The following is a 13,704-nucleotide window of genomic DNA, read 5'->3' as shown; positions in this document are numbered from 1 at the left end:
GCATGTATGATTTTTTTTTAATCATGTCCCTGTACAGTACTATGCCTTTAAAGTGTGCTTTATAAAGAGTTTTCAATAGATAAGACTTTTTTTTACTTTTTTCTGACGTCCGGAACGGATTAATTGGTCTTCAATGCATTTACCAATTAATTATTAATCATGTCCCTGTACAGTATTTATGCCTTTAAAGTGCACTCTATGAAGAGTTTTGAACAGATAAAAGACTTTTTTCTGACCTTCCGAACGGATTCATTGGTTTTCATTGCATTCCTATTGGAAACCGCATTTCGGTTTTTCAAATACAAAAGCCCCGCAGACCGCATTAAATTTGTAAACAAGGTACGCCTGTATATCTGAAAATCGATCAGTCTTGATGATGGCCTGTCTCATTTCTTGAGGCTCTAAAATGCCAGGACAATACAAATATCCCACAAAAGACCCCTTTTTGGAAAGTAAACAGTCCAAGGTATTTAGTAAGAGGCATGATGCGTTTTTTGGAATTTTTTGGGAAATAACATACTGTCACCAGTGCAGTACAGTGTCATCATACAACTGGTGGGGTGGTGATCAGGAACACTGACAGGTGACAATACGAAAAAAAAAAAAAACAATCTTTTTTTTCAATTTTTTTCTTTTTTGTTACATTTTTGTTTACAATTTTTTTTACACACTGTGACCAGAGCAATACAATGTTACCATAGCAGCATTGTACTACTCTGGGGAAGTGATCAGGAGTTTTTTTTTTTTTACACATTATGATTGTCCATAGCAGTGAATTTCACTACTATAAGCATACATTTTTACTGAATTAAATCAATTAATGCAGTATGTATTTTTGTAATTAGCTGTGAATGGCCACAACTAATCACATGGTACAGATGGACTGTAATTGGCTTTGTCTCATGGGCGTAGCATCAGGGGTCTCAAGGGTCACATGCTCCAGGGGGGCCTTTGCTGTCTCCTTGTCACTATCGCAAGCAAAGCAGAATCGAGAGCAAAGCGGAAGCTCTGAGCTCTGAGCTTTTGGCTCTATTTTCATGTCCTGAGTGGGAGAGTAACGGAGAAAGGACAGGGTGAGACCAGCCCTGCTGTCACCGGGCTTAACAAGGGAGGAGGAGGAGAGCACCATCCAGGAGCTGGTACTACTGTCATTGGGGAGGTAAACAGATACTGCTTGGATCTGTGCAGAGAACAGACGCTCATGAGACACAGGACACAGGGAGACAAGCTCTATAGACTTCTGTGCTGCTTTACTGACCAGGTGTGGCTTCGGATGTTAACAGAGAAGTGTGAGTTTTGAAAAAAATAAGTATATGTAGATGCAGCATCGATTCAATGTTTCAGCTGTCCCCTGCCACCTTCACATCGAGAACTGACCAATCAAAGACCTCTGATCACTCAGTTCTCGGGTCTGCTCTGAGCACAGTGACTGTCAGTCAACACCCTGTGCTCTGCCCTTCCAGTGCTTAGTGGAGCACCGGGCTGTTGAGGGGGCAGGATTGTATGGCTCAGACTCTCAGCCGTGTACTGAGAGGCTGGGTCAGCTGTCGGTTAGGCAAAAGGGAGAATCCCCACATTATTGTTGGGATCCTTGCAGAGCCTGGACCAGCTCTGTGATGTCAACCAACAGTGGGAGGAGTTCCCAGGCTTCACATCTGATCCTGGATCCTGCGTCATGTCTGGTAACATGGCTTCCGGCAGTTGGATGTTCTGGGTAGAGAACCTGCAGATTGTGTTGGTACCAATTAAAGGCATGGCTACTGAGGAGAAGAGGCAAGGTGAAATAGGGAATTATTTTTTACCCGTGGCCCTTTAACCACTTGCGAACCAGTGACAAACCTGCTCATCTCTGGACTCCAAGTGGTTGTACCACTGCAGGCATCATCCCAGTACCGTTTTTTAGAGCCGGAAGTCAGCTCTCTTGTAAAAACAATCCGAACAGCTAGTTTCAAGCAGCAGGAGGGGATGCTCATCTCCTCCCTCCGCCTTCTGTTGCTCTTTCAGGCTCTCCTGTCCCACTGCAAGATCCAAGCCAACTGGATGGACAGCCAAACAAAGCCGGGATAGGCTTTAATTGGCTATCCGCTATAATAACCCAGAAGTATTGACCTGACATCACTTCCAGTTTCCTCTGCACTAAACGGCGCCATGTTTAAAAAATTTAAAGCATTCAAAAACATAGATCTTGGTGTTTTGAATGCTTTTAAGTGCAGAAAAAGGATTTGGGGGTCTTAAAGACCCCAGATCCTTCCATAAAGACTTCCTGTCACTTGTCTATTGCTCTCCCAAGGGATGTTTATATTCTGTGAGACAGCAATAAAAGTGATTAAAAAAATTTAAAGCAACAGTGTAAACCTTTGTAAAAAATTAATAATTAAGAAAAAAACATTTAAAGTGTCAACGCCTCCACCCCCCCACCCGGGCTCACGCACAAAGGCAGAAACAAGCAATTGTCCCACACATGTGAGCTATCACCACAAATGTCAGGTCTGTGATGAACGCGGTGCCCAACCCCTGCCCTGCTCATCAATTCGTGACAAAGGACCAGCCAATCTCACACCACGCTGTCACTTGTGTAGCAATGCCACCCTCAGCTGCACCCTGCAGAGATTTTCCAGCTTGCGGGACCACAATCTAGGTGCCAGCAGCCTGAGAGTGGTTGTGACTGGGTTAAGCTAATTAGCAATCAAGCCTTTAAACTGCCACCACCGCCTTTTTACCGAGAAGGAGGCGCAATAACACTATGATTTTACCATAAACATCTGCAACACACACTGTCACCACAGACAGGGATATTCAGAGGTTATTATCAGTAGCACTCTTTAAAAGACAGGGATTCTTTAGTTGCATTAAAAGCCTTAGAAATACTGTAGTTTTAACACTTTTCAAAATAGGGTTTATTAAAAAAAAGGGCAAATAGTGCAATTAAAATAATTACAGAAAAGGATGTTACAAAGACTTACAGAGAATAATAACCCGACAGAGAAATAAAAGGAGGTGAAAATGGACAATACGTGCAAAGTCCTGGTTTTAGCAGAGTCTAATTGTCCAAGCAAAAACATTGCCATGGCTCTCTTAGGTGTTCCTTGGTTGATGTTAAAATGAGAGCTTCCTTACCAGGTCCAGTCATCCCCTTTTCTGTGATATCAAAAGGGTGTCGCCAGAGACCATCTGACCATTCATCTGCTTTAAGGGATGGGTGTTAGGAGGTCACCACGTTTACGACCAACTCCCAAATACCATTTTACACTAATATTAATAACTTCCAATACGTGCAGGTGTTATTCTAGAAACTGACAGAATATTATTCAGAATTATATTTTGTATCCAGGGATACCAAACACAGCGTACCTTTGTCACCCAAGAGGGAGGAGACTGCTTTCTCTCCTTTCGTACATGCTGGGGTAGTCATGTATGACCTTGATTTGTTCGGTATGATATTCCTCATTCGAATATATATCTAATATTAATGTGTCCTGTTCCGGTTGAATTCTATGAATGGTATGTGGAATTGTTAAGTTGTGAAATAAACATTTTATGGCATGCTATGCATTCCTAGAGGTTTAATGGCCTTACACATCGTGTGTGTGTGTGTGTGACAGGCTTGACTCAGTTATTATGGTTTTACAAGAGGGCAGAGGGAAAAGTTTTCATGGTCTGTGGAAACAAATTAATTAATGTTTTACAGCTCTGACCAGGTCTGGAGGCTGGCGTCTATTGTGTTTTAGTTAAGATAAGGCTCTTTTGAAGTTCTTCAAACCTTACAGCTACAAATTCCATAGTTTGCAAGAGGGAGGGAGGGAATAAGGACACTGACCATTTACATCCTTTTTTGCAGTTGCATTGGCGTGCACAATTTTTAAAAATATGCTATTTATTTACTCAACATAACATCATCTTTTATATTTTACAGAAAATTGGTTATGTGTTGCGCTTTTTTGCATTAAAATTTGAAAAAGAGTTTTCTCCAAAAAAATTACATTTGAAAAACCACTATACAATTACCGTGTGACATAAAAAACTGCAAAACCCAAAATTTCTTTCTTTATGGCCTCTGATTTAAAAATGTCTAATGTTTGGGGGTCTAGCTAATTTTCTAGCAAAAAAAAATGATTTTTATATGTAAACTAAAGTTTCAGAAAAAGGCTTGGACAGTTTAACCAAGTGCATATTGAACAGCCTAGAAGTAGGGGGTCATTTTGGTTCAGCGAGTGGGCTTTTCTCCATTTATGCACTGGGTGTAACATAACTGGCACAGTAGGATAGGAATCAGAAGAGTCACTAAATACTATTGAACACTTAGATTTCACGCAGCTTTTACATAGCTATGACCTAATTGACTCGTGGAGGGAGGCCAATCCTACCCCTAGAGACTACTCCCACTTCTCTAGGGCTCATAGTCATTAGTTTTGTATACACCATGTTTTCCTCTCCTCAGACATGATAGCTAAGCTACATTCAGCTACAATTATATCGACACCTTGGTCGGACCACGACCCTGTGATTTTAACGCTATCTAATTTGAAGGTTAAAATGATTAAACCACACTGGTGATTAAACGAGTCCTTACTAAGCGACGAGGCCTGTTGCCTGGAAGTGGGTGAACATCTAAAGTCCTGTTTTGTAATTAACAAAGCGGAGGATACAAATCCCTCTATTAATTGGGCAGCCCATAAAGCTTCCGTTAGAGGTTTCTTTATCCAGCTACCTTTCAGAATTAAAAGAACCTGCTTATAGATTATTTCTATCAAATCTAGAGAATATGAATCGTTAGCTGCCCAACATAACATTGCCCTGACCTTGGATCTTTTAACCTTTGCCTCATCACAAACGTGGAGAAACAACTATGCTGGATGAATCACAGATTTTTTTATATGGTGGGACAGACCAAGTTCTCTTCTCGTGCATAAGCTTACCCCCAAATTTACTCACTCAGCAATAACGGGGTGTATCACGCAGGATCCTCAGAAGATCCTTCGGAATTTCACGATTTTTATGCTTCTTTATATGGTTCACCGCAGCCAGCAGAACTCTCTTCCATTTCAATCCTTCCTGGAATCCTTGCCTATTCCTTCCCTTACTGAAGCCCATAAAGAGCTTATGGAACAACCTATTACTTCTGAGGAGCTCCTAAAAGTTATTAAATTACTACCGTCGCATAAATACCCGGGCCCCAACGGCCATCCCAACAAATACTACAAAACCTTTTATGATCATTTACTTCCTCATATGACACAATACTTTAATTCATTGCGAGAGGAGGGTATGGTCCCTTTAGATGAGAATAAGGCATATATTAGTGTCATTCCTAAACCCAATAAAGACTCCACTGATGTCCATAATTATTGCCCTATTTCATTAATTAATTGAGACCTGAAAATTTTAACGAAACTGATGGCTGTACGCCTTAACTCTTTTCTGGCACAATATATCATAAAGAGCAATTGGGATTCATATCGGGTCGTCAAACGTTGAACCAGATTCATAGATCTGTTACCCTGATATCAGCTGCCCATTTCAATTGGGATGCTCCTCTTTCTAGGGCACTCTTACTTCTTTCTGTGGACCTTCATAAGGCCTTTGATAGTTTGACGTGGGAATATTTATTTACTACCCTGCAGAGCTTCGGATTTGGCCCGACATTTCTTGCTTTGTTGCCCTTGTTATATGATAATCCCTCGGCCCAGGTCTCCATTAAAGGCTACAAATCCTCTGGGTTCCAAATCCGAAGAGGTACTAGACAGGGCTGTCAGCTTTCTCTGCTGCTTTTTGCGCTGGCAATTGAACCCTTGGTTATGGCAATTCGGTTTCATCCCCAAATCCATGGCATAAATTGCGGACAACAGGAACATAAATGTTCCCTATTTGCCGATGACGTTCTTATATATATTACTCCCTTTGATAACTATTCCTAATTCACTATCATTATTACACCAATTTTCCGTTCTTTCCGGGCTTTCCCTTAATTCCCAGAAAATGACAGCCCTTCATTTTTCTTTACCCATATCTGAAGAACAGAAGCTTAGAACGTCCTACGATTTTCAGTGGGCAAGTAAATCGTTACCCTACTTAGGAATACACCTCAGTGCCTCCATCGAGATGCTTTATCAGGCTATTTATCCTCCCCTCTTTAAAACACTCAAGAACAATCTCCATCATTGGGCTAAGTATTCCTTGTCCTGGTTTGGTAGAGTCAACTCGATCAAATGATGTTTCTGCCCCGATTACTATACTACTTCCGAACCTTACCGATAGCGATCCCGAGGCGAGACTTGCAGATTCTATAAGCTGAGGTTCTCCATTTTGTCTGGAATAATAGACGGCCTCGGATAAACCAGAATACATTATATGCTTCCAGATCGTGGGGTGGTATTGGCCTTCCCAATCTCCACACGTACTACCAAGCTGCTCAGATCACCCATTTAGCTTACACCACAGCTGGGGGACATGCCCCCTTCCCTGGGTTTCTTTAGAAGCTCTTTCCTGTCACCATCTAGCTGTTGGGGCGTTACTTAGGGCTTCCTAATCAATTGCGCCCCCCTATATTGTTCCCCACTCTGTCATTTTCTTTGGCAGTTTGGGATGGGGTACTCCATCGCAAGTCATTGGCCTCCTCGCATACACCTATTGCTCCAGTTTTTTGCAACCCAGAATTTGTGCTTTGATTAACGCCGGCCCCTTTTCAATGGTGGATCAATAAAGGCTTGCTGCGGAAAAGAGACTATCTTAATGGTGTTTGCATACATTCTCTGCAATATTTTAAGGATAAGCTGCTTATGCCTACCACTGAAGTCTTCAGATATAACCAGATTGTCTCATTTCTCCGCTCGAAGCTTGCTCTACTGGATGGGTCACCTTTGCTCACAGCCTTTGAATTCTCCTGCCAGAACAGGGATTTCCCAAGAGGCTATGTCTCTACAATATATGCTCTCCTCACTGATCCAAACTGTAAACTCCCTTATATGGAACATTGGGAAAGAGATTTAGCTGTCAATTATGAATTATCGGATTGGCAAAACATCACCTTGGCACTGTCCAAATTTTTTATCAATACTACCTTAATTAAGCAAATTATAAAACTTTGTTGAGATGGTATTTGGTTCTGACCTGGATTGCAAAGATGCATCCATCTACTTCTGCGATGTGTTTCCGGCATTGTGGCCAGGCGGGGTCTATGCATCACATCTGTTGGCAATGTCCGCTTGTAACTAGATTTTGGATTCGCATCTTCAATTTGGTCAATTCGGTGACGGGAATAAATATTCGCAGATCCCCGGAGATGGCACTCTTTCACAAATATCCAGATAATGTTCCAAAGAAATCCCATAAATTGATCTCCTATATATTGCTGGCAGCGAAAATTACTACAGCCATAAAAAACTTAACTGGATTATGATTAATGACAAATTTACCTGTATCCTGCACAATAATTCGAAAAAATTCGATAACACATGGAACCCGTGGATTCAATACCTCTCTGTGCCTTAATGATCCTCCTCTTGATTTCCTTTCTACTCTTTCCTTTGTCCTCTTTATTCTTCTTTTTTCTATTCTGTATTGTACTTTCTATGTTGGTTAGGCGAGATACACTTAACCTTGAACTGGCTGTAATTTATGTCTTGCCTTAACGTCCAATTGTTGTAGCAGAATTTGTTGTTATTGGTGTTTTATATCGGTATGTATGATGGAACATTGTTCATTAATACTCCTTGTTCTTTTTTGTAAAATGATTAATTAAAAACCTTTGGAAACTAAAGGCGATGAATACTTTGCATATGGAGCTCCCTCTGCACAGGTTTTGTGGAACAGGTTTTGAAAGACTGAGATTGAGCTCTGCAGTCACTTTTGCAGCAGTGGCTTTCTTATTATGGGTCAGAATCCTGTGCAATGTCCTTTTGCCTCTTTTGGTCAGTTGATCAGATTGACTGCACTTATGCTTATCAGATGACGTTTTCCTGGAAACTATATATGCCATCAAAACCTCGCGACACCGCAAATAAATGGGCAACTTCAGTCACAGAGGCACCAGCTAAGTAGCACCAACAATTTGCCCTCTTTGAAACTCAATAAGCTCTGACATGACTTCGTATTGCTAGCAGCGCACGCAGTGAATGATGAAAGTGAGGCTTCCCACCTGTTAGCTACATGCTGAAGCACACAGGGAGCAGCCTTGCCGCACTGATGTCACGCCGCTGAGGCCACATGGAAGGCCGGCGGCCATCTTTACTGCTTGTAAGCTTACAACTATACCTTACAACTTACCTGGAATTTTGCCAATACTTAATAAAATACTACACTATCCAAAACTTTCGTTTTGTGGCTTGTATATGAGCCATTTAAGGTGGATCACTATCCTTTTGGCAACTAACTTCTATGGCGGAGATGCATAAGAGGAGCTGTCCCTATATGCTGAGAGGGTCTGGTTTGTGAGGTCTTGAGTGCCTTTCCTGTGTGCTGTGTGTGTACCAGTGGAGCCCCCTGTCCCCACCAGAACCCTGATGACCACCAGTGTTTCCCCAGATAATATTACATGCGACTTAACTTTGTGCTTCTGGTGAGTGCAAGCATACTTCAATCCCTTATCAATGAAGTCACAGGCACAGGAATTTTGACACACCACTTTATGGACTACGTGTATTTCAAGATATCTTCAATTGCTATTTGATTGAATTTATTGCTATTTCATATATTGCTATTTGATTTATTATTTTAATGTGAAACAGTTCACCAATAACACTATTTATCATCCATTCACCTTTTACCTCCTCACCATTTGGCGACACTGTTGTAACACTTTTTAGCACATTAATTTGAGCCTTATGATATGCACTTGTCACTTCTTATTATCTTCATCATTTTAGCACTGCATTTTATGTTATCTGTCTATGGGAATGTTTGACCATTCTTCCAGAAGCGTATTTGTGAGGTCAGACATTGATGTCCAACGAGAAGGCCTGGCTTGCAATCTCTGCTCTAATTCATCCCAAAGGTGTTTTATCCGGTTGAGGTCAGGACTGTCTTTATGGACCTTGCTTTGTGCACTGGTGCGCAGTCATGTTGGAACAGGAAGGGGCCATCCCCAAACTGTTCCCACAAAGTTGGAAGCATGAAATTGTCCAAAATGTCTTGGTATGCTGACACCTTAAGAGTTCCCTTCACTGGAACTAAGGGGCCAAGCACGACCCCCTGAAAAACAACTCCACACCATAATCCCCCCCCCCCACCAAACTTTACAATTTGCACAATGCAGTCAGGCAAGTATCATTTTCCTGGAAACCTCCAAACCCAGAAATGTCCATCGGATTGCCAGACAGAGAAGCTTGATTAGTCACTCCAGAGAACACGTCTCCATTGCTCTAGAGTCCAGTTGTGGCGTGAACCTCTATACGCACTGTTGTTGTGCTAATCTGAAGGCCACACAAAGTTTGCAGGTCTTTAGCTATTGACTCTGCAGACAGTTAAAAATACTACATACAATCTCCTGCGCTTGAATGGAAAAACCCTACCACTAAGCTGCTAGCCCCCCCTTCAACCACAAAGTGTCAATAAACAATAAATAATAGTGCAGAGCTAAATAAATACTAAATCAATATTAAATAGGACTAATTCATAATTATAAATAGTGAAAGAAGTGTATCAATAATTGATGCTCACGAATATAAATATTAACCCCAGCACTAGGGTCATATTAAGTGAATAACAAAAATTCATGCATGTGTATTAAACACTCAGTGAAACAATATAATCTATGTATATATATATATATATATATATATATATATATATATATATATATATATATATATATATATATAACATATATACACACAACACATATATCCGCACAATGTCCCAATAATAAAAATAAGTAAATCCGTGCTCCACAGCAATAACTCGTGTGTAAATAATGTGAATCCAGTGCCCCCAACTTGTGAATCCAAAAACTTCCAAGGTGGCCCCTCACCTCCCAATAGTGACCACAAAGGCCAGCTCGCTTTAGGGAAAATAAATCTTTCCCAGGAACAATCTCGTCACCTCCAATGGACCCTCCTGGATATCCACAGGCCTTTATCCTCCTGCGTACTTCACTCCCCTGGTACTTGTATCAATGGTTCACCCACATTGGATCATGATGGAAACAAATAAAGATCCTCCATAGTGTAAATCCGTATTTATTAGGTAGATAAGAAAAATAAATCCTACTCACATATCCCACAGCGACATCAAGCATTTACCCATATTATGGGTGTATGTGCATGGTTCCGGGTGTCTCAAGATGGCCCCCGCGCCGGAAATGACGTCACTGCGTACCGGAAGTCCTGTCACCGCGTACCGACGCGTTGCGTCACGATAGTCACGTGACTTCTTCAGGGTATCTGGATACAGACCGGAAATACGTCAACGCGTTTCGCCCCTCCTGTCATCACTCCCTAAATACCCAAAAGGAACCTGCCCTTCAGTTGCAATTGGTCAAACCACCTCCCAAGAAATACTAAACACCACTCCTCCTGTTTCATGACGTGAGAGTCCTTTAGACAAGAAGTGCTTACATACAAGAATTCATAATCTAAATCTTCCAGCATAAGAAACAGTTCTTAATTAATTAGAATACTATGTATACAAATATAGATATTTCAACAAAGGCTTAATGAAAAAAAAATATATGTATACAAAAGTATATATAAATTAATAAAAATTTATAAAAATAAATAAAAATAATAAAAATAAAAATGGAAATATGCACACAAAAATATATATATACTTTATTAAAATAAACATACTAATAAATTCTTAAAAAATGTTATTATAAGTACACGCATAAAAAATATATATAAATTGGGGGCATGTCCAAGATGGCGCCGGGAGCAGACGCTTCTTTCTGAAGCTCCGGCACCCTGATCCTCTATCCGTTGCCATCCGGGATACGGAGGCTGCCTACAGCGGATCCCCGGCTGCCCAGAAACCATCTGACATCTGAGGAGAGGTGTCGAGTCGATCTGCCCCTTCTCTGAGCATCTGGGGCGCGGGGCGGATTGGGGCCTACCGCGCTGGAGCGGATCGCCGTCGCTGCCGGACTGCCGCCCTATCGCCTTGCCCGCCAACCCCTGGAGTCCCCTGGAGTCAGGTCAGCTATTGGGGCAGGTTGGGTGGGCTCCTAGGGTCCTCCTGGTGGCCTGGTGGACTATACTGTGTCCCTACAAGATCCCAGCAGGATACTGGAGGTCTGACCTGCTACAGGAATGGTGCTGGCTGGGAGAAGGCATCCTCCTGCATAGTCCCCTTCCCCAGTGGATAAATCAGGGGTGTCTGGGATATCTTCTGGCAACCTCTACACAGTCTGCATACCTGGCCTATATATCATAATCATCTATATTTCACTGACTGTAACATTATGTTGAGCCTTCTGTGAATACCTCCCCGGTGGGGGACACGTACACGAACCAAGGGGGAAAATGCCAGAGTGACCTACTTGGGCCGTGCCACTGCGACATTCTTCTCGGCCATTGGGCTTCTACACCCTAACATTACACTTCAATAGTCTGGGGGTGACTTGGAAATCTGTGGACCGCTTTCGGAAATGCACCGCACTCCCCGCACTAAACTTAAACACCGGGCCAAACAGCAATCCCTTTTACAGGGCCACATTGCCAAGTTGATACCTAGCCCGCCTGAGCCTGATGATAACACCCAACTTCCAGGGGACCCTGAGTCTGATGGCGATAGTCAGTGGCAATTTCCGTCGGGGATGGTTGATCCTCTTGAACATCATCCCGAAGGCTTACTACACAAATTTCGTGCTATAGTGCGAGAGGAGATTACTGTTGCCTCTTTTTTTTTTTTCTCCCACATACTCATAAATAGATTAGCTACTGATGGAGCATACTTCGCTCCCATAGCAACCCCAGTACACTGCCTATAATACTTACTAGAATGCCAAAAATAATTATTTGACATTGCTAAATCAAGACATTCAAGTAGGAAATCAATTTGTTCAACTCTTAACCCTGATTCTTTATCTAATGACCACTTTACCGCTCTTAAAGCATCATTATGCCTAATGTTAGTGCATAATGAATTAACGTCAACACTTGCCATGACGCAATTACCTTCCATTCTTATTTTATCCAAATCTGAGATCAAATCACCACTGTCCTTCAGATAAGATGGAAAAACTGGAACCAGGGGTTGCAGAAATTTATCCACATACTCCCCTAGCCTGGAAAAAAGTGAGTTAATCCCATTGATTATAGGTCTTCCCGGTGGTTTTAATACATTTTTATGGATCTTTGGTATTTGATATATAACTGGTGTTACAGGTGCTTTCGGTACTAAATGTTTAGCCTCTTTATTATTCAGAAAACTTTCTCGCCTTTTTTCACTAATTTCACAAGTTTATTCTTATATTTTTTATGGGGTTACCCTTCAAGATCTCAGAAGTATTCTTATCATCCACCATTCTATTAAGTTCCTCATAATAATCCCTTTTATTCAACACTACAACACCTCCCCCTTTATCAGCTGCTCTTATTACAATATTGTTATTTTTTTCTAATTGTTGAATTCCTCTTACTAAATCCTGTTTTATTCTCTTGTTTGGGGCACATAATAACTCCAAGTCATATTCCAACATCTTTTTAAATGCATCTACACAACAGTTATTCCCCACCTTCGGGTTGAACGCAGACTTATTCCTTAAATTGGTATGCTTATAAATCCCTTCATTAATGTCACCACCTATTAACCCCCCTTTGTGGGAGTTATTAACCTTCTGATTTGGTTTTTTACTCCAATACTTTTTAAGATTTAATTTCCTAATAAACCTATGAAGGTCTATATAAGTTTCCACTTTATTTAATTTTCTATCTGGTGCATATTTCAAATCTAATGATAAAACCCTTATCTCTTCATCTTTTAAAATATAATCACTTAAATTAAAAATTCCTTTATTCACACTGACCTTTTTCTTTTTCCTTTTACCTCCTCTATACCCCCTCTGTCTCTTTCTCCCCAATAAGGTTCCTGGTAATTTGGAGGTGGATTCCATCCACCCCTCCCTCCTCTGACCGGGTAGTATGGGCCTCCTCTCCCTCTCCAATTGTGAACTCCCCTTGAATTTCCCCCTCTCCATGGTGGTCCTCCATAACCTCCCCTTGGAAAACCATTCCCCTCATTATAATAATTATGTGGGGCTCCCATTAAAGGTTCAAACCTATTATACGTGGGCACCCTATAATTGGATGATGGATTCCCATCAATATTCCTCCTAGGGGAGGAATTATTATAATTATTCTTGGGAAAATTCACATTGGGTGTTTTTATCTTTGATAGAGGTGGTCCTAAATCAGAATCCTGATCCTTTTATACCCCCCTCAACTGAAGAGTTTCTAGAATCATCGGTTCCCTTACTGTTGTCTTCTTGCCATTTATAAACATTTTGTGACTTATAATCTTGCATATCTCTGCCGTACTTCTTAATTTTTTTCTTTTTTGTATCCTCATTTACTTTCTTTATGTATTGCTGAACTTGTTTAGCCTTTAAAATCAGTAGATTCACTAAAAGGGGCCATTTTATCTTTCAAATTGTGAATTTTTTCTTCCAAAATATTAAGTTTTCTTTTTCTTCTTTGTACAATTAATTCCATAAGTTTTTTCTCTACATGGTTAAAAAATGAGAACCATTCTTCATCTAAATCTTTACCCACA

This window comes from Staurois parvus, unplaced genomic scaffold, assembly GCF_062004578.1.
Source record: "Staurois parvus isolate SC_StPar_1 unplaced genomic scaffold, SC_StPar_1.0 ptg000090l, whole genome shotgun sequence".
NCBI lineage: Eukaryota > Metazoa > Chordata > Amphibia > Anura > Ranidae > Staurois > Staurois parvus.
Note: the sequence above shows the minus strand (reverse complement) of the source record.